Raw genomic sequence first — 22935 nt, forward strand, 5'->3', positions numbered from 1 at the left:
ATAGAAAGATACTTCAAAAAGTAGCACCTTCAAGAGCTGGTTGAGACTCATCAGACAAATATGCAAGGGCACAACATGCAAGATGAACAGAACAACATCTACAAATTCAGAATACGGTTGGTCTGGATGACTATATATTCTTTGATATTTTCATCCCTGTCCCTCACTAATTTCTCTTACTCCTGAAATGGTATTAAGTGTGATTTCTTTCTAAACTAACAGGTAAAATTATCCAGCTTTCCAGGCACAAATCTGCTATAACTCAGCCATGCAAATCAGTCTTTAAAACACAAAAATAATCCTTATTAACATTTCCAGTTGCTGTCATTGAAAACAGTATTTAAAGATCGCTTTACATCCCTTTACCTGTTGTGAAAAAAGGAAAGGTTCCTATTTTTATGCATCTCACAGCAGGTAACGTAATACAGCTTTGCATCAGGCCCTTGTACCTGAAGGCTTGCAAAGAATTAACTCACTTTCTGCATCCTGTAATGACTCAACACATTCTTGCCACAGACAAACTAATGTCCGAGGCAGTTCACACCCAAATATCAAATGTACAAATCATTTTATGAAACAATGGATTTGCCAGTTACAGAAATGTATTTGTCTAAAACGTGAAATGTCTTTGTATCAATACAAACACTGCATTAAGAAACCATTTATATACCTTTCTATTTATAATTACTCATTCAACTCTATATAATAGCTCATCAATGTGGGGCTCGTAATATGAACACCCATAAATATACAACACGCACACAATATATGTATGTATGTTAATATTTGTAATAGAAATCATATCTTTATATCTTCCAAAGACATCCTTTGTGGCTTTCTTGCCTTTTAAATTCAGCTATTCTTGAACACAGTTTGTCTTTGAAATATGTCAGGATAATGCATTATTGAAGTACAGTACTGCTTCGTTTTTGGGACTGTACATAAAATCAGTCACGTTCAACAAATTTCCATTTTACTTAGTTCTTTTTCATAATTATTCTTCACTTTTATCACAGCCCTGTCCTCAAGAGCTCTCTGGTTACGCCACTAAAATTAACCACACACTACAGGTTATGCCTCCGAGGGACTTGGCATCAAGAGAAACCTAAGGTAAAGAAAGAAAGAAAAATAATATCCTCTGCTTTTCTCAGTTGGATACAAGTAATGTGTGAAGCGGGTTGCAAAATTCAGCACTGGAGAAATGAACTGGATCTGAAAAAAAGTTTCTTATTTCACAAGATCCATCAGAAACGTTTAGTTTATTTCTTAAGGTATGGATATTGAAAGCTACCAGGGGTAGCGTATCAGGATTTAAAAGCTGTCTTCAAACTTCTGGCTTTAATTGGTATCTTTTTGTTCAAGAAAGAGTTAAGTCTAACAAGCAGAAAAAAAGAAATTAACTAAAGTAAGGCCCTTGTGATACAATGACACTTGCTCTATGCTCTTACAGAGAAAAACACGATGATAAAACACCACAAAGAGGAGTGTTATGAATTTTATTAATGACTAGAAGACAGTGTGCAAAACATCAAAGGTCTGTGGAAAAGATTAATGACCCCGTGTGAGACTGTTTAATTACCTCCAGCTAATTAGATTCTTGACCAAATTTTTAATATCTGCATTCCTTCTAAAGCCTAATTGAGATTCCACATTATTTATCAATCTTTCAAAAAGCCCTTAGTGTGCTGCTTTTTTTAGGGCTTTTTTTCCCTTTGCACTTTGACTCCATTTATGGTCAATTATTAAATAAATAGCAAAGCAACTGTTCTCTCCAAACTGTATATGTGGAACACTTTATGCCTGTTTATTTTGACTAGGAGACTATCACGGGCATCTTTTATACATAATGAAGCACTCCAACTAATAAACTGACTGACTTCACTGTAAACAACGTTGATAATATTTTTGTTATCTGGGCTGTGCTCAGGAACTCCTCATGTGGTTTCTGTAAATTAGCCTTTGTTATTGTCTGTTAATCCATATTTCAGTTTACCTTGGTCCAGTCCCAGGGCCGGAGTGGAGCGTTATCATGCAAACTGAAGAAGACAGCCCTCGCCGTTTGATTATTTTCCCCCATTCATTTAGAAGTACTTTAGTGCTATGAACCACAGCTATTGAATGACTTGCCTTGATAGAAGGAAATCAGTGTCAGAAAGCAAGGGACACGTCATAAGTACTTATTTTTACAGCCCTTCAGTTCTCCCTGTATCGCCAGCTAGGACACTGGTACAAAAAGAGAGACCGATGTGCATAGCATAGCTGGAGACTGAACTTGTTACAGGGGTTTCTTCTGAAGTTTTACCATTGCAATTTGGAGTGTAGGAAATGGAGAAAAGTCAGACATTCCAAGTTCCGTGAAGTGGAACATATTTTTTAGGTAAAGTCTTATCAACAAGATAATTCTTAGTTCAAAGGAGGCAGGGGACACCCTGCCTCTTTCTTTGTTTTAGCTTTAAAACAAAACGAATTTTTTTTTAATTCTTTTTGTCATTTTTTAACATAAATTAGAAAAATAAAGCTTGCATATGTGAAATGACGTATTTATAATGCATGCATAAACCAAAATAATTTGGGAAAAAATCTTTTCAATTTCATATAGATTTTTTTTCAACATATCTGCTACGGTTAAGCTCATAAAATCATACCTCGTATAGAGAAATGTATAGGATAGCTTAAAATAAATACACTCTATTAAATTTTAATAGGTTTTATGTTCTTTGTATGAAATGTTGTTGGCAGTATGCCTACTAAATTACACAGGATTTGTTTCTGTGAGGTAGACATGGGTGTCTGCATGTACCGACAGATATTGCAAAACTGTACTACACGATGATCTATGTAACTGTGCTAAATATAGTGGGGACAGAGCTTTGAGGGAGAAATCACTTTTGTCATTGTGATGTTTACAACAAGCCTTGTCCAATGGGATAAGAGCATCTATACATTATCACAAAACATATCATTTAATAATATTTTATGTGCCAAAATAGCAAATAATGTAACTCAATACAAAAGTATAATGAACCAGACATTAAAGAGATGTGTAATACATTATGCTTAATTTCTTGAAAGCGACAAGAATATTTGGTCACTTACTAAATAGCTCACAGGAATACCACAGCAGCGAATTCACTGGGTATGCAGTGGCTACAGCTACTTCATGGTTGGACTCGATGATCCAGTGGGTCTTTTCTAACCTAGTGATTCTGTGATTCAGCCTCCTGATGCACTAAAAAACTTAAAGCACCTAAATTCTATGTATCCAGACATTTATTCTGTGCTCCAGTTGGTGAAGATATGTTTCAACTCCATTAAAGATGTTATTCTCACAGCTATGGATAATAATCCTATAATTTATAACATTTCAGTCCACTATAAGGGAGGGTCATGATTTTACGTTAGGTACTAGGTAAACAAAGAATTAGGAAAGAACTTTAAAAGAGAGCAAAACTGATGGGTATGTTTGATGCTTTACTGTAGAAAAGGAACTGAAATTTCCTATGTCTCACCCTTCAAACTACCCTTATTTCTTTCACCCACCCGCGAGGATCGGCAAGGTCAGCGGTTTCTCTCTTACAGGCTGCACATACCTGTCTGGGAGACTCTCCGTGTGCCTTTTACATCTGATCTACAGCGCCAGCCCCAAACGCTTGACAAGTGACAGATGCTCCCTGGTTTCCGAAGGACCGTAATAGATATTGCTACTGAAATAACTGATCTGGACAGACAAGCCGGTAATGGGATTAATTCAAATGGCAATTCAGGCCCAGTTTAATCAAATGCTGCGTGGATGTGCTATAGATCAAGCATTTAAGCCTGGTGTTAGAGGGGAGCTCTTTCATTCATATGGGCACCCCCTGCCCAGGCCATCACCAGGCCCCCTCCAGCCCTAGAGATTTCCCTTCTCCCACCTGCCACAAGCACGTGGTCCTCCAGGAAACATTCATGCATATCATAGAATCATAGAATCATAGAATAACCAGGTTGGAAGAGACCCACCGGATCATCGAGTCCAACCATTCCTATCAAACACTAAACCATGTCCCTCAGCACCTCGTCCACCAGCCTTAAATCCTTCCAGGGAAGGGGACTCAACCCCCTCCCTGGGCAGCCTCTGCCACTGCCCAATGACCCTTTCTGTGAAAAATTTTTACCTAATGTCCAGCCTAAACCTCCCCTGGTGGAGCTTGAGGCCATTCCCTCTTGTCCTGTCCCCCATCACTTGGGAGAAGAGGCCAGCTCCTTCCTCTCCACAACCTCCTTTCAGGGAGTTGTAGAGAGCAATGAGGTCTCCCCTCAGCCTCCTCTTCTCCAGGCTAAACACCCCCAGCTCTCTCAGCCGTTCCTCATAAGACCTGCTCTCCAGCCCCCTCATATCACATCATACTCTTTTATATTTTCCAGTATTCCATTTCTTTCCAACTGTGCGGATGCTGATGATGCTACAATAATTAAAAAAAAAAACCCAAGCAAACAAGACCAAACCAAAAGAAAACCAAACCCAACAAACCAAACAAAGTAAACTTAAAGCTTTGGCCTGTTTGGCCTAGTGGGAAAAGGCACCTGTGATGATGCAGAGTTGTATAACATACAGAAAACATAGGGCTAGGCTGTATGGGGAGGGAGCACAAGCATTTACTTATTTTAAAAAAAGCATTTATTGGCCCAGTCTTGACCCCGTGGCCTTTGAGAGACTCAATAACGTGCTTGTCTCCTGCTACAACCCTCTCTTTCCCCGAGGAAAGGCAGCAGGGCTGGCAATATCTCCCCTGAGGTGATCAATAACCTGGCTCCCCCGCGGGAGGGAAAGTCACCCCACACAGGGGAACACAGACAAGAGCATTTCTGCTCTCTTTGGTAATATTTTTTTTGGAATATTCTTTGAGAATCTTTATTCCATCTCATACAGGCTTTTAAAAATTAAAAAAAGAGCCAAATTAATATCATGAAAATATGCAGTGTGAAAAATTTTGTTGTTAAAATTCTTGGGGTTTTTTTTGCATTTTTTAATAATTTTCTTTGTCCTAATTTGTTATATTAGTGTACCTTTATACCATATACTTTTATATCTGGAGTTCTTTCATAATTTTACATTTTTCTACACAGAGTCTGCCCAAAACCAAGACCACTCCTAACTTAAAATGCTCCTAAAAATATGAAGTGCTCTATTAATTTTAAATTGCTTTACATCATGTCTGCTCCGAATCCCAACTGCTTTTTCACGCAAAAAATATTAAACCATAAAACACACATCTGCAACAGAACAGCAACCCAGCTTTTTTCTTTTTTTTATTTCAAACAGCAACTTTCTCTTCTTTATCTTTGAAAGAGAATGCGCTGGGAGAAAAATAATAGAACAACCCATCATACGTTTTATTGTGAGCCTCCCTCTATTGAAAACCTTTTAGGTATGTCAGAGAACTGAATATATTTTATATCTATCAGTTGGAAGCGCATAGCCCAGCCCATTAACCCACTGACCATGATAAATTATTATTTGCTATCAGAAGCGTTATCATTAGAAGATTGACACATCACCAAATGCGCACTGAGGGTTAACAATACTCCCCAGGATTTTTACAAGATGACTTCTGATCTAAGACTTCTGTCTTGCAGGCAACTCTTTCGAAAACGCAAACAAAAATGTTTTGAAAGCCTTTGGTGTTTCTAGAAATCTGACTTTCTTCTCAGCGACGAGAAGAAAATGGCATCGTTTCCAGCTGAGCCCCTGTCACATTATCTTTGGAACAACAAAGACACGGTGCAACACCAGCACAGCCTTCCCCATGATGGACCTTTGCCAACACAAACCTTTGCACGCTCGGCTCCCGCTGTGAGGCTGGGCAGAGATGTCTCTCTGCTTTCTTTTGCTCACATCCATATTTCCACAGAGCAATACTCTCACCTAACCCTTCGAGGTCTATGCAATCCCGTCCTGGCTAGTGATTACTGGCTATCTCCTACCACCTCTGTCTTTCCTTTGATGTTTTTAAATGGATGTTGTTAAAAGGAACTTGTTGAGTGAAAGACCAAAAAACCTCTATCTACTGGAAAGATAGGACTGACTCAATATAGCAGTGTACTTTGGTGGCCAGGCTGGGTTTTAGGAAAGATTTTTGAACTGAAGGCCTATCGCTTCTTCCGTTTGCACAGCAACTCAAGCACTAACAAGTGGATTCACTGTCAAAGTCATTTTACTTGTGCTACTGCATCTGAAGTACATTATATTAATCTATCAAAGGGTCACTGCTCCTTTAGTGAGTGACCATAAATATACACAAACACAAAAAAAAAAAACCCATGCTCTGAATATTCCATGTATCAACCACTTTCAGATCCATATATATTTGCTGCTTTGCCACGCTGATATAAAACCATCTGAGTGATGTGATGAAGCAATAACCCTTCCCGGCTACTGTGCTTTATCATGGGAGTAACTTGGGAGGTGCTGATTATTTACACGCAGTCCATCTCAATAAGTTGCTCTTGGGATATTTTCCAAGTAACAAATTCAAGCAGAGTTTCTCGACTTTAAATTAGAGCTTGGTCTCTACATCCACTCTGCTCTTCAGAGCATCCCTCTGCTAACAGAGCAGCTGGGCTCCTGCTGTGGACTTCTGGTCCAGAGGGGTAGGTCACCTGTCATCCATCATTAGATGGTACAGTCCCAGCTAACAGAGGGGTCAGCTCTCACCATGACTTTCCAATTTCTTTTCCAGTTGGATCTCATATTCTTCCCAGTCCCCTTTTACACAGCTTGGAGCAATTGCACCGGCATGCTCCTTTGTAGGAGAGCAGCATCAGTTTGTCACCGATGCAAACCAGACCTTGAAAAAAGATGTGATTCTGGTTTTGGTACCTACTTTAATAAATTATATCCATTTAAAGAATATTTTTTTTTTACAGCATCACAACATAACTTGTATTATTGAATGCTGAATCCTATACTACTTGTGCATCCATTTAAACTCACGATGGGATTTCTGCCCCTGAAAATTTGTTTAATGCTTCCATTTCTTCTGGGTGCAAGCACTATCAGGTGAAGATTTTTCAGTCTTTAACCAGACATACTAATCTAAGGGTAATTAAATGTTTGTTTGCTCTACTTAAAAGACAACTCTATGGCAAAGGCGTTGGAGGATTTTGTCTCAAATGAGATTAGCGATGCATTATCCACTGGATCACAACTCCATATCAAGGTAGAGGCAGCTGCTTTCTTTACACATGGTAACATCTCGTAAACAGTTAGCATTAAGACCAGAAACACTACAACAAATAAATAGCAGAAAACCTAGAGGGTGATCTGGGCTTTCAGTCTGGAAATTATAATACATCTGCCCTGGCTGAGAAGGAGCCAGCCACAGCCATCAATGCTGCCTGCGATGGCAGAGCTGCCTCCTGCTGCGATTAACAACCTTCTGCAAGACAAATAAATGCTCTAACCTGTAAATGTGTAACTTTTAGCTATAATTTACAGCCATATTAAATAATTCTTCTTCCTTACCTCTCGAGCAAGTTATGGGAAAGTTATGTTATGGGAAATTAAAACTTTCTTTCTCAGCAGCAGCAGTGTGATGTTCTCGTGAAGGGAGCTGTAAAACTTCCATCATCACTGCAATTTCTCCACTCTGCAGCTCTTTATCAGGAAGCATTGAACTCAAACTTTCCCTTTACCTGCCTGCAAGATATTTAAAATTAAGAGGCTATAGCTGCCTCTTAAAAACCCACCAATCTTTATCCCATCCCCTGGGAAAGCCTTTTGCTAACTTAAACGTTCTCAGTCAGAGCCCATGACAGGCGAAAGTTTCCTGTACAAGCCATTGCTTCAATAAAATATTTACGGGATGCAAAACATGTGGTTATATTGGGTTTTGTTAAGCACTTTCCTAATAAAGGGCAATGCATGTTCAGCCTTCATAGTAACTCAGATGTGACACAAATAATTCAGCAAATAATTACAGTGACCTTTCGCTCACCTCGTATTTAAACAAAGGTTAAGCTGCCCTTTAGAAAAGTAAATATTTTCTGTAGTCAAATAAGTGTAGACACCTTTAGAAATAAGGATATATTGCCAAACTAAGCTGGGCTGAAAACGGTTACAATAAAATCATTTCAAAACATAAAGGATGCTGAGTTGCTGAGCAGAAGCAGCAGACAGACATCCTGGCATCACAGCTGGTCCCTTACCTTACAAACTCCCAGCCTGATCTCCATATGTTTTCCAAGAACTGTTGCTTGAAATTTCTGTCTGGTCATGGCAGATAGGAGGGAGAAATATTAAAAATAAGAAAGTGTATAATCTCCTTGCCCCCTTAAGTCTGGTAAACAATTTATATTCAGTTTCATACAACAGAATGGATCCATGGACCTTTAAGTAATTAAGAAACAGACACTGAGGCTTAAAAAATAAACTTCACAGAGAGTCTCACATAGTGGCCAGGAAATGGCTTGTAGGTTTTATTTAGTTCTTATAGTCCAAGGTTTAGCTGTTAGCTAGATAAGAGCCAGGTGTGTTTTACACATCTAATTTGTTTAGTCTGAAGCTAATTCAAAGGGTGCTTTTAAACCACAAGTCTGCAATTGTCTTTTAAAATCTAAATCCAGGATGAATGGGTGTCATATATATACAGGGCTTCCAAATGAAAAGGATTACCTCTGGGGGAAGGAAATACTCACTAATTCTGGTGTGTGTGGCTTTGGCAGGGGGGTGGCCAGGCATCATTCTATTAGCTGTGTCAAGATGACTGGCAGAAAGTCAGTGCTGCCCAATACAGCCTCGCATCCCAACGGCAAAAAGAAAACCACATTAAAAGCCACTTTTGAGGATTTAGGGCTATGTACCATCTTTTTGCTGACCTGTCCAGTGAACAGATGAGAAGTGCCCAAAGTTGTCTGATATTCTGTTTTGACATGAGCAAGCCACAAATCCCCTCTGGACTGGAGAGGAGGAGAGAGCTCAGTGTGCGGAGGGAGCTGAGAGCCGCAGGGGGCTCTGTCAGGAGGAGATTCTGTCACCTCTGGGGACACACGGGGCTGAGGGTCCATAGCTGCAAATTTGCAGCCAGGCATCACATTGGCAGGGGTAGGTAGAGGCTATATAAAGCATGCATAGACGTCAAAACCTTTGATTCTTAACATTTTGACCTTCAACGACCTCTGACAATAAGGGAATTGCAAAATATCTGGTCAAGAATCACTTTATACATGCAAAGCAATGGGGTAGTTTATGGCAGTAACATTCATAATGCTCTAATCCAGGAAAAACATCATAAGAAAACAGACATAATCTCCATTATCACCATTATAGTGTTGACTAACCTGACTTTCAGACTCCGATTGAGACTTCCAATCCTATTAGTATAAGTAACATGCAACTTTAACTGTACTTTGATTTTGACAAGCATTAATCATGACCTTCTCTGTTTGATCTACTAAAAAAGATAGTCAATGAATTTACACCCTGTTACTTATTCATGAACAAGTTGTGCCCCTGAATTTTAACATGCTATGCCTTAAACTGTTAGCCGTATATCTGCTTTATGTGATGTTCCTACATAAACTGGCAGTCCATCAATTCAGTGTCCATACATTTCTTTTAAAGCTGTATTATAATTAGAGCTTAGGTTAATACTATTCAATAACCATAAAACAGACATAAAATAATTATAACTCATTTAGTGAAATTAGAAAAAGAGCAATTATTAGACTCCCATTGTGAGGCTTTGCTGTGAGGGACAGATAATCTATCTGCAAGATGTACTTTAAGAACACCATTTTGAAAGAAATAAACTAGATAAATTACTGTTTTGTTTTTGTTTAAGAAAACTTCGACCAATAAATACAAGTTCAACAAACATAAAGGATGTGTGTAAGGGAAATGTAAGTTCTACTGCAAGAAGTGAGATTAAAACATTTACATGAAGTTTTCCTGACGTTACCTCTCAGGATGTTGTGAAGCTACGTTTGTTAATATTTGCAAGGTATAAAATACTACAGTGATGCAGACACAGGCCTACAAACGGTTATCATAAAACACGAGGACGTGCACGGTTTGATCAGGAGGGAGGGGACTCTCTGATGTCAACGTTTGCCTCAGCACGTTCTGAGTACAAGATTCCTGGTAGCTTTAATGAAACTTCTATATATATCAGGAAACCTGGTTTTGAAATTGCCATTTTCTCATTCTCCGAGCTTCTGGTATGCTGAGATATCCAGTTATGTGGGAAGAAATTACTTTTTTGCTCGGAACACACCCCTCTGGCTGAAGTACAGCTCAGGACTGCATCGAGCTGACAATATGCCCATTTTGAACTTGTGTGGTTGGAGATTAGGATAGCAATCTTTCTGATGAATCAGCAACTTAAATAATGTCTCTTCCTGATGGACTACTGTCCAGCTGCTGCTCACACAGATGGAAAGCTCCCAATGTTTCTATTTCCAAGCCTTACAAGGACAGAACCTTCTTCAGATAAGAAGGATTTCCTCTCCCTCCCCACCATGTATAGGATCTTTGCATGTTGCAACTCCCTTTTTAGGTCTTTAGGCACATGGTGGGTCTCTTCCAACCTGGTTATTCTATGATTCTATGAATCTTTCTTTTTTTCCTACACTTTTAGTACTAGCCATTCACATATTGGTCAATCTATGCCATTCATAAGGAAGTGTGACTTCGTTCATCACAGAATTGGTGAATCTCTTTTCTTCAAGAGTTCCCAGGACTTGAAAGAACACCCTCTGCATGGTACTTAGCATCCAACCCAAGAGATACCCAAGCCACAGAGTTCATTATAATGTGTGAAACAATGATATAGCACAGCTAAACAAAACTGAGCACAGAAAAACTGCTACTGTTAACTGTTAAAATTAAAAACCGTAATGGCTTAAGTAGAGACTTGCTTTAAAGTGTCAGTAATCTATTCAAATCAATACTACATTGATATTTCTCATTACTTTTAGGGTGAGCACATCTATGATGCATATTTTCAGCCCTACCGCTATAGTCAAGAGAGACAGAAAGAAGTCTCTAGTATCAGGCAGATTTCAGAGGTAAAAACATCGAATGTCACATAATGTAGCAAAAATTAATCAATGTCTATGAAATTATTTGTTTCTTTGGAATAATTTCTCTAGAACACTTCTGAACTTTCAAAGAATCCTATAAATCCCTCCCTACTTCATTTATAGCAAGGTTAGAAATTAATTACAGTTAAAATCAAGCTATTTCTTATTAATACCAAAAAAAAAGAAATAAAAATACAAAGGACTCACGTTTTTTTAAATGAATGTGTGATTCCATTAAGACTTCTCTGTATTCACGTGAAAGCTTATTTATTGGTTTACATTGAAACATAATTTCTCATTAAACAAGCCCTAGGAAACAGAAGTCTGATGAGAGAAATTCATCACTACAAACATTAATAAAAGTAGAAAAGTAGAAAGGGTTATGTTATGCTTCCTGTTTAAGCAGTGTAAACGTACTGTTGTAACTGTAGAAATGGGGGAATGACCTGACTTCATCACTAATTTTACTTTCCAAGTGACTAGTAAATTCTCCTGTTAAACAAAACAAGAGACAAGTTCAGAGAGCTGGTACCGCTGACAGTTGTGAAAGACAGGAAAAAAATGAATAGCATTCTCTGGAGAATATTTTTCTGTCACTTAAGCAGTTTATGTATTTCTCTATTTTTACTATATTTTTCTTCTTCTGATCACCAGGGATCGTATGTGAGTTTAAGGTCATTAGGGCTGTGTCTAGTGCCAGACAGATCCTGCTACAGTCAGATTTTTACGATGACAGCATGAAATTTTTGGAATGCACTAGTGGGTTGTGTGACTATTGTTAGACTGTCATTAAAAAGAAAAAAAAATAAATGTATCTTCCCTTTCTTCTACAGCGAGCAAGGCCTTGATTTTAAATTTTGCAAAATATAGCGGCATTTCTTAGAAGAGGTGAATAAAGTAGCATGTTAGTTTGATAATTAGTATTCCAAAACATTTTGCAAACGATTTTCTTTCCATTTCCATCAAGAGAGACTGAGAGAAGATTTTTTTCAGTGTTAAGAGACATGGAACAAATGCAAACTAAAAAAGCAAATGAAGAATTTGACATTTTTATTTAATTCTTTCTTTCCATCTCCTTCTCTTTCTTTTCAGTGTTTCAGACTGTTCTCTCCATCCTTGGGGAACACTGCTAGAACCTGCATTTGTGAATTATAAGCTCTCTGTACTGTGCATAGTAGTTGTTAAGGATCAACTGATTAACCATTTTATAGAAGATTTAGAGGACTCATTCCAATTTTTACAACTCCATGTGGTTTTTAAATATTGTAATGTTTTCAACCAATATGTTTTCTGCCTCCCATCTGTAAAACAATACCTATTGGCTTGGGGGAGGGAATTTATTTTTACACAATTTTGTTATAATACAATTTTTTCATGCTACTAACAGTTTCTTCTGGGAAAGACTAAAAATGCTTCAAGATGAAATATTGTGTTCTTCATTCTTCGCTCACTCACTTAGGCCAGGGAATTACAAGAGTGCAAACATTAGGTATCACAGTATACACTGAACAGTCTAGAAAGGAACAGATTATGGGATTCATTAATTCACTTCTTTGTTGGTTTAGCAAGATCCTTTGCCTTCTTTCTTATATTTAATATCCTATGTATTTCTTAATGGGTAAATAAAGGGCTTACACAAAATACATCAAGCTCAAAATATGAAGACACCAAGGACAATAGACATGGTCCAAATTCCTCCCCTTCTGCAGCTTGTAGCAACAGAATTTTCTCTTGGGCTGACTATGGACCCCTTTACCTTAAAACAATTTGAGAAGTTGCAGAATAAAAGCTGGCAATTGACCTAAACAAAGTCATAAATAATTTTGACACTGGTGTATTGATTTAGGGAGATGTTCTGAGAACCTTAGTCATTGTTTTCTAACAGCCCTAAAAGGAAATCCTTCAGGAAGTTCAGAAGTGTTTTCTTGTGCGTTTTATGGATCTAAAATCCTAAGAGGTTGTGTTCAGTAGCAGTTTTTATATCTTCACTCTTTCTGATGATCTCACTGTACCTGCTAAAGTCTTTCATCTCATCATGTTCCTACCATCGCCTGAGCTGTATGAAGAAATGGATGTGTATCAGTATCATCACCAGTAATATTATAATATGATCATAATATCACAATTTAACAGTTAACACAATGTGAACTATAATGATTGTAATTATAATTTTAGTTAACGTTATTTAATGTAACATAATAATGCTCTAACAAGTACAATAACAAAAAATAATACTTAAGGTCCTGATAAGGAGCAAACATGCTGCTTTGGCTAATCTAAAATGTATGTTTAACTATTGATTTCACAATAAAATCTAAAGAGTACCAAAGAGTACCAATTTACCTCACGTGAACTAACCAGGCAGGACAAATTTAAATTGGTTTATCCTGCTTTCTATGTAAGCTGAGTTGAAGTAAATAAATTCACATTTGCCACAGAGCACGTATGTGGGCATTCACTGTAGAGCAATCGATGCCCAGTTAACTCGCGTCTAAGCTCTAAATCAGGAAGGCATTTCTATGTGGCTTAATAGACCCTTCTTAATTAGCATTGGAGCATCTTCATTTCATTATAAACAGAAGAATGGCTAGTTAAAATGTGATCAAATAGATGATCGGATCTGGGATTCTGTGAGACATCACCCCTCTGATGGAATATTTCTTGGAGTTACAAGCTATGAAATGAATTTATGTCTTGCTCTGACCCAGAGAAGAGAAACTCCTGCAAAACAGCTGAAACCAGGGGCACTCAGTTAGGATACAGAATATTCAAATTCAAACCTGAGCCACAGCAGGTCTCCTGCAGTTTGTAGATCAGAAGGAGCCTCTCCCCTCCAAACTCTCTTTGCACCACATAATCCAAGTTGGTACCTAGAAACTTATCCAGACTAAAATTCTTTGAAATTGGTATTAATTAATAGTTTGGCTCCTGCCAAAATAAAGGCCCTCACATAAATAATACCCATAAGCCCTACAAAGTACTCAGGTGGAAGGAACAGGTGCTGTACAAGCATTGTATGTGTAAGTGCATTAGCACTCGAACTTCCATGCCTATCACTTATAGGTTTTTCCTTTGTGTTAAATGACAGCATTTTATTCCTAATATCATATTTCTCCAGGCAGAACTAGGAGGTTCCTGCAGGTACCAATTAAGAGGGCACCCCAGAAGAGACAAAGAATCATAAATCATACAGAGCTGCAAATAAAAAGGGTGAGACAATCAAGATACACCTGTTAACTAGCACCAGTGAATCTTATAGAATCTGTGTAAAACATTCAACACCAGGATCTTTTAATTCTTTCTATGATACCCTGCTATGTCTAGGATATTACTGCAGTACTTCTCCCAGTACTGACTAACTAAAATTTTCCATTACAAAAACCACAGACTACACAATCAATGGATTCTTAATAGTTTTAGTAGAAGATATTGTAAGCACCTGCTGTTTGATTCAGAGAAAAGTTCCAAAAGTTCTTTTCTTACGCAAGAATTTTTCTAACGCAAGAAGTTTTCTTATGCAATTTTCGTTTGCAACAAATTTCTTCTATGTGCAATATTACAAATAATTTCTAACACAATTTTTTACTGATATGCTATTCCAAATACTTTAACACTGCTGGGAATTCAATAGTATTTAAACTTTTAAAGGTCTACATTTTCATATACGTTTAGAAAAAAAGCACAAGACTCTTAACTAAAAGAAAAATGTTAAACCTTCAAGATACAACCCCATGAGCTTTTGCTGCAGAGCATAACCCACTCTGCTACAAAGATTTTCTCAATAGATTTGGTGGGTTTGAGCCTTCAGCTCCCTCGAGGAGCGTAAAAGAAAACATCTTGTAAGGTGTACATCAATTTGACACAAGTCAACTGCTACCAGGAACAGATAAATCTGCCTGGAGCTTGGACGCACAATCCAAGTCATCTGCTTGATGGCTCCATTACTGCTTATTTATAAAGTATTTGCCACATATTTACAAAGGAGTTACATGATTATAGGGATCTTGAAATAGGAAGCACTGCCAAATTATATAGCTATAAAAGTGAAATGAGAATCCAAACTAAGGTTGGGAAGTCCTTGTCTAAATATAACAAATGCTGCACAGGATTGGATGACGCAAATGGTGTTTTCACAGTCAAAGGCATTGCCTTGTCCTGCCTCTACCAGATAAATCACTCTTATATTTCCCATGTTCAAAACTGATCTATTGTTTGCATAAAATTGAGCTCTGTGTATATCTTGCAGTTACTGTACCTCCAGTGTCAATCTTATATTAATCAGCTTATTAGACGTGGCTTAGATTGTACTTCAAATTTATTCACAATTTTCTTTGACTTTATCTGAAGACTTGGTCCAATCCATATTACGTCTTACCTTTTGGCATTTAACATTGATAGCATCTCTTTTTATTGGACTCTTGATGCCCACTGATGTTTTATGCATAATGATGCTCAAGTTTAATTGAGCTGTAAGCTTCAGTTTAATTATGAGCCTTCATGATACCTTCAACACTATTTTTTCTTTGATTACTGTAACTTGTTCTCTCTAACCCCTTTAAAATCCTTAATCTATTAAACCAGTAGCAGACAAGTCATTTTTAGGAGAAAGTCTAATTAGACTATTGCAATTATCTTAATGCATCCTCATAATTTAGGAAAAAAAAGACAACAACCTGAGTGAAACGCACTTTGTGAAATATTCCAAACATTCACATTTAATGGTCTGATTCACATCGTATGTCTTATGCTTGTAATTAATTTATGTGGAGAAAGAAGTGACAAAGTTGTCTCTTTAGGTACATTTTTGTTCATTACGTTTCCCACATATTTTATAGCTGTCACTTTTAGATTTACTGTGCAATTCTGCTTCTTTCGGTGTATGAAATTCTGCTTCTTCCAGTTTCAGAACCAGAGGAAGAAGCAAAAAATGCAAACTATCATGGCAGATACATGCAGAGACATAAAATGCATCTCTCTTACATCACTCGTTTATGCGTGTGCCTCATATAATTTCACAGCAAACCCAACCATGAAGTATTCAGTAGGTCAGCTTTGCCAAAAGTCTGGTGGTTTTTCATGGACTTAGAATGATGGAAACTAAAATGATCCATATTTCAATCAAAATAATGAAGGAAACTAAGTCTGGACTAATATTTACTGCTGTCGTAAAACCAGAGGTATCCCCCAAAACGACACATTCGACCCAGTCCATTCTTTCAAGTATAAATGTTTTCTATCATTTTATACATAAGATTTTACATATTAGATGAATCACTCCCTCCTACTCACTATGGATAACTAGTACGCACATAAAATCTTTTTCCTGATGGTTTTGGGCGGGATTCTAGGTGTCAATTGGCGATCATACCCTGTGAACTGCTAGTGGTAACTGCACTAACTGGGATCCATAAACAATTTCTGGGATCAAGTTACTGCATTTACAATAAAAACCACCCCAAAACAGGCATGGAGCACTGGAGGTATGATTATCCTGAGATGGCTCCAGGCCAGCTGAAGGCAGCAGCTTATTTATTGCTGACTATATCACTCAGCAAAATAAATTATACTTGTTAAGTAAATAGCATAATTAATAAATTTTGAATTATCTTTAAAATTAACACTTTACTATAAATATATTACAAATAAAAAGAGAAATAAGTTGAGCAGGAAGCACTATGACCTACATCCTTTTGGATCCAAATCCTACGGACTGTTACTGAAACTGACATTCCTAGTTAGATGATACTTCAAGATGCCCCTGAAAGCTTAAATATAAGTACCCAAATAAGTCATTTATAGATGATTAAAAAATCCAAAGAAACCATATCTGACCTTGAAATTATTTTGGCAAATATTTTATTTTTTTAAAAAATTTTCTCCTTTGAAAAATGTCTAATTTTTAGAAATCTTGTAAATTTTGGAATTTTGTCAGTTTTACAGCTATGTGTCTAATAATAAAACCCTAAAACAAAAAAGATGTCACACTAAGGAAAAAAAAAAGAAAAAATCCACAATAGCCTAACAAAATCTGTGTGTGAGAGCGAGGAGGGAGCTCTACAGTCTCTGTTTATGTTCAGTCAGACTTGAAAATCAAATAAACTCTAAGCTCTATTTTTCTATGTCTTAATGTTGTTTGCTTTAATAATGCACTGTGACTTATATTGGCGTGTACATTATGAATGTGGAAAATAAAAATAAATTCATTTTAAATATTAGAACGGCAAAGTTCAGAATTAATGCTGACTTTTCTCTCTTTAGTTCCAATTTCCTTATGCCTCATTGTATAAGCATAACCTTAATGTTGCACAAGTTGCATGCATGAAATAGTACTTTATTTAGTATAGTGCTTTCCTCTTCAGGATTCGTCACTTGTTCCTTAATTTATATCCTTGTTTTCTGCAACAGGAATCTTGATGGGATTTTTTTTTTTCCTTTTCTCCACTTGATGGCCATGTAATTATTTGCCTGTTTGGTTAAATTCCTGAATTTTGGATCAAATACATTTCTTGCATATAAATGAACATACCAAGTACAAGGAACACATCAATTCCAAATCAGTGATTTATCCTTGCATTATAGGGTACTTTCTCTAAAAGCATCACTTTACATTACGCACTTCACCAAGTGCAAGACTGAGTTTGCAGTTCTTGAGATTGCTAAAGTATTTCACTGCTTCAAATTGCATGATTTGCTGAAACAGTCCTTATGGAGGACAATTGTGGTTGCCTGAGGAAATGCAGTATACAAAAGTTTACAGCTTATCAGCAAGTCCCTGTTTGTTTCTTTCTTTATTAGACAAAAGTCCTGATACATTTCCTTGTTTCTTTCTGCTCCTGTTTTCTTTTTTCATGCAAGCTTTCTGCAAAGTCGACACTGTACTGCAAAGAATTGGCCAAATCTGCTCAAAGTGTATTCATATTTTCATAAGAAACATATTTCATAGAATCATAGAATGGTTTGGGTTGGAAGGGGACTTAAAGTCCATCCAGTGCCACCCCTGCCACGGGCAGGGACACCTCCCACTGGATCAGGGGCTCCAAGCCCCATCCAGCCTGGCCTTGAACCCCTCCAGGGATGGGGCAGCCACCCCTGCTCTGGGCAACCTGGGCCAGGGCCTCCCCACCCTCATGGTGAAGAAATTCTTCCTTCTGTCTAGTCTAACTCTGCCCCTCTCCAGTTTATCCCCATTGCCCCTCGTCCTATCACTCCAAGCCTTTGTAAACGGTCCCTCCCCAGCTTTCCTGTAGCCCCTTCAGGTACTGGGAGGTTGCTATTTAAAATATTTCATATCTAGATGACCCTTTTTAACCAGCAATCTCATTTCATATCAAGGAAAAGAGATATAATTTCTCATTTACACAAGGAATACGCCTTGTTTTTCTTTACTCCTTCAACACACTATATATGAGTTTCCATAATATATTTATTGTGTTTGTATTGTATCTCGGCTTTTTTTCTGGCAGGATGCCTAATTTTGTTTCTTTCAGATCCATGACACCAAGCACTAGATCTTATCATGGGGCTACCCAGAGTTAGTTTTGGGATTGCTTAAAGAGAGCCCAGACCAAGAAGAGAACAAACAACGGTGGGCTGACAATTTTCATAAGCAGAAACACTTCCCTGCCAAAAACATTCACAGCTGCCATCTCATTTCCTGGGAAAGTCAAGGTGTTCCCCTGGACCTACTTTACAGATTTGTGATTACACAAGTATTCTGGTCTTCCTTTGTAATATATGCAGATCAATTCAGGCTCGTTAGTATTACCCCATTCTCATTCCTGCAGTCTGGTGCCAGCCTCATCTGTGAGGGTCGGCAGCTCCTACCAGCGAAACATGCCAGCATCCACAGCTGCTCTCACTTTGAGCGTCTCTCTCTGCAGTGGGGTAGTCCTTGTTTAGTGCTGTCTGCTGCTCACTGGATGCCTACACCCATGCATACAAAATGCCAGGCGAAGAGGAACACCCGCGGTTGTCTTCCCTTCTACACGTTCTTTGCTTTTTTGGGATGCCAAAGAATTTGCATTATGCTCTTTGGAAGGAGCCGGCATCGCTACTAATCTTGACAAAACCTAACTGATAAGCTTCCCCCACTCTGCGGATAATGTTATTACCCTCCATTAATGTTGTTCACCAAAATTTGCACCTTTATCACTTTTGCATTGACTGTAGTCCAAAATCCAGCCCTGGAGTAGCCAATGTAATTTCCTTTCTCCAGTCATTCTGATTTTTAGTACTTAAAGCACCAGCCTAGACAATGCATAAAAAAGAGCCACAATGTGAATATTACAACTTCCAGCGCACAAAAAATGCAGTACTCAGGTACTTAAATGTTATCACAGCTCAAATCAGCCACTTGCAGGCTGCCAAATTATTCTCATGCCTTTTTGTCTAGGTCTTATCTGGTTGTCTATGTGGTTTACTTCCATCACCAGCCCGTCTTGGGAAGAATCAAGAAAACACGCCTCATCTCCTGCCCTACTCTATTTACTACTTTGATGTTACAAACCTGAGAAATAGTTTAAAAAGTGGCATTGAAACTACTTGAAGATATGTTTTCTTGGTGGGAGACTTACTAAGACAAATCCTTCTTATTTATCCTCAGTAAATGTTAAACTGTGGTTTGAACAAAACAAAAATACAAACTCCAATCGCCGTTAGAGAAAATGGCACAAGTAGCTCCAAAGGTTGGCAAAGGTAAATGAACACACTCAAATCCAGGGCAGAAACACAACACAGCTCTCTAATACTTAATCACAGGAACAGTTATCATAGAATCACCAGGTTGGAAAAGACCATTGGATCATTGAGTCCAACCATTCCTATCAAATACTAAACCAGTTCACATGTATCTGCTTCACTCAAGCTCTTCAAATCAATTCACAGTATTTTTGTAAGAGGTCATGCTTTAGTTCAGCAGAAGATACGTGCATGATGTAGAAATGGCTTGGATCTACAATTTGTAAACTACAGAAAAGCAGCCTAGATATTTGCAAATGTTTACTGTGCTATTATAGGTATGGTATACTGTGCATAAAAAAATATTTTGCTCTTCTAACCTGCATTCTGCACAAGGTCAATGTTCCCATCTATGTACAGTACATATTGGGGAAAAAGTATTAAAGTTATACATGCAAGTGACCACAGTTTGTCAAAGAAGTGAGTTAGAGGAGGTCAGTTCACACCACCAGCATGAGTGATGGTTGATATACCTGGAATGTGTGCACTTTCCCAAGCGTTCTTATAACTCGATTAATAATTTGCAATATATATGGATTTTGACAGGACCATAAATTTGTATGAATGAAATTAGCTAACAATAATTCATAATTTTGATGGAATGTGAGTTGCTATCTAAAACCTGGACATACAAGACCAATATGTGGTTCACATATTCCCTATGTGTTTAGCTGGCATGCTAGTGAGGCCAATTTTTGTCAGAAGTTACTTTTCTTCTGGACGACCAAATGTTTACTCTTTATATTTTCAACTCATTAGGAAGTAGAACGCATTCGGCCAACAAGAAAAGCTGAGATTCATAGAATCATAGAATCACTAGGTTGGAAAAGACCCACCGGATCATCGAGTCCAACCATTCCCATCAATCACTAACCCATGTCCCTCAGCACCTCGTCCATCCGTGCCTTAAACACTTCCAGGGAAGGGGACTCAACCACCTCCCTGGGCAGCCTCTGCCAGTGCCCAATGACCCTTTCTGTGAAAAATTTTTAGCTAATGTCCAGCCTGACCCTCCCCTGGTGGAGCTTGAGGCCATTCCCTCTCGTCCTGTCCCCTGTCCCTTGGGAGAAGAGGCCAGCTCCCTCCTCTCCACAACCTCCTTTCAGGTAGTTGTAAAAAGCAATTCAGTTATCAAAATGAATATTTCTGTTCTTTCTTGATTCAATGCTTCTAAACTTTAGTAAAGAGTTCCAGTGATCCCTTGGAGCATTTATGTCAAATGGTCAACACAAATGGCACTAAAGACCAAAAAGCTAAATGACTTGAATTCAAGAGCTGAAACACTAACCTGCTGCAGTTTACATTTATTGATCAAACACAATAACAGGGATTCAACAGGAGAGACAGAACAGTTCCCCTACAACCACTCTGCGTGATTCACTTCATCTCTACCTCAGTATCTATACAGACAGTAGGAAACAGACACTGGCCACACCGGCAAAGAACAGAACTGAATTCGTCCTTCTAATATTCTGACCCTTGTTTTTTATTTCTCTCCTCAGCTGGAAGTATTTTGCACACTCACAAGTTTGGGGATGATTACAACCACATTTCTCTATCTCCAAATACCCTTCTGCAATCTACTTTATACTCACTGTGCCCTGCAGCAGCTCTTCTTTTATGACTGTTTTTCACGGCTTGTATGAAGCACAAACTTTTAAATTTGATGGGTGCGAATGTTTTCTCAGATCAAAGTAAAATTAAATAATATTTCACCGTTTCAGTACTAAAACTGTGAAAAATAGTAATTTGGCAAAACCAACATATTTGTGTATTTTAGGGTCAGCAGGCAATATTACCGCATCCTTTCTTACATGCTAATGGTAAGTCTGAATCCTTTTTATTGCAAACTAGATTTTCCTAAGCAATATATATTTCATAATTTTCCAAGAAAATATTTACTTAAAAACGCATAGGGAAAATATATTTCATGGGGAAAAAGCTGCTGAATTTAAGTAACATGGCAAAATACCATGTTTTGACTGGCATTCTGCAGTTATTAAGACACTGCATTTTTTCATAACTTTTAATAATGTGTTTCACTTCTGATTTATTCAATAAACCTCTCAACCATTTGATACTGAAATCACCCTCAAGATTTATTTCCTTCCATCAGGCACATGAACCAGTTTGTTATTTATAGGATAAATGTTATTATGGTAGGCTTTTCCATGGATGTTGACTGCCCACTGCTGACTGATTGACTGACTTTGGAAAAACAAGATTGCTACGACTTATTTTAAGACATCATACCAAAAAATTCATAGCCTTTATAAAGTAAAAGTGAGAAAACAAATCTAAATTAGTGGGTTTCACTTAATAACTCATTTCAGTTATTACTTTATAGTGATGTTGTTGGGTTTTTTTTTTTACAAGGGGTTAGAGATATTTAAAAAAGACTAAATTTGATACGTGTTTCTGCCCATGTATATAAACAACCTCTGAAAAACGCTACCTGGAGATCTTCAATGTCTGTCCTACATCCTAGTATCTTGCAGCATGCCCACGTTCTCTTGGTCCACTAAGCAAGGAAAGACACTTCTGCTTCTTTTACTGCTTCACCATCCTCTCCTGGCAGTCAGGATCTCCTACCTCACAAGAAAAGGTTCATCTTCAGAGATGCTTCCCTGAAGGATGCACCCAACCACTAATATAAGCTTTCCATTGGGAAGCTCACATCAGGCAACACGTCCAAACCTTCCTGTCAGCTGCATAAGCCAAATGGAAAAGAAAGGCAGACAGATTTTTCTGTGGATATTCAGGGTGTGTCTCTGACACACAGCAAGATATTAAGATCTGTGTCTGAGCCCCCAGAGGAATCCACAAACTATGTCACAATCCCACTTAGAGTGAATGCTCTATCTTTGCATAATTCCTTTTGGACTGGGGGTGGGGTAGGGCTATTTCAGACCCATACTTTTCTTTTTAGGTCTTGTAAATTTACATGAGTCATAATGACTGTAACTAGGAGAGTACTTAAAGTGAGCTCATACCAAAGAATGGATTCAGTAATGGAAACCGATCCCACAGAACCAGAGGAAAGAAAGTGCAAGAAAATTAAACATCATCACTGTTAGAGAGAAGAAAAAAAAAAAAAGAAGAAAAAAAAAAAAGATTACAAGAGCCTTGTAGAATTAT

The sequence above is a fragment of the Phaenicophaeus curvirostris genome, chromosome 7 (genome assembly GCF_032191515.1).
Source record: "Phaenicophaeus curvirostris isolate KB17595 chromosome 7, BPBGC_Pcur_1.0, whole genome shotgun sequence".
Lineage (NCBI taxonomy): Eukaryota > Metazoa > Chordata > Aves > Cuculiformes > Cuculidae > Phaenicophaeus > Phaenicophaeus curvirostris.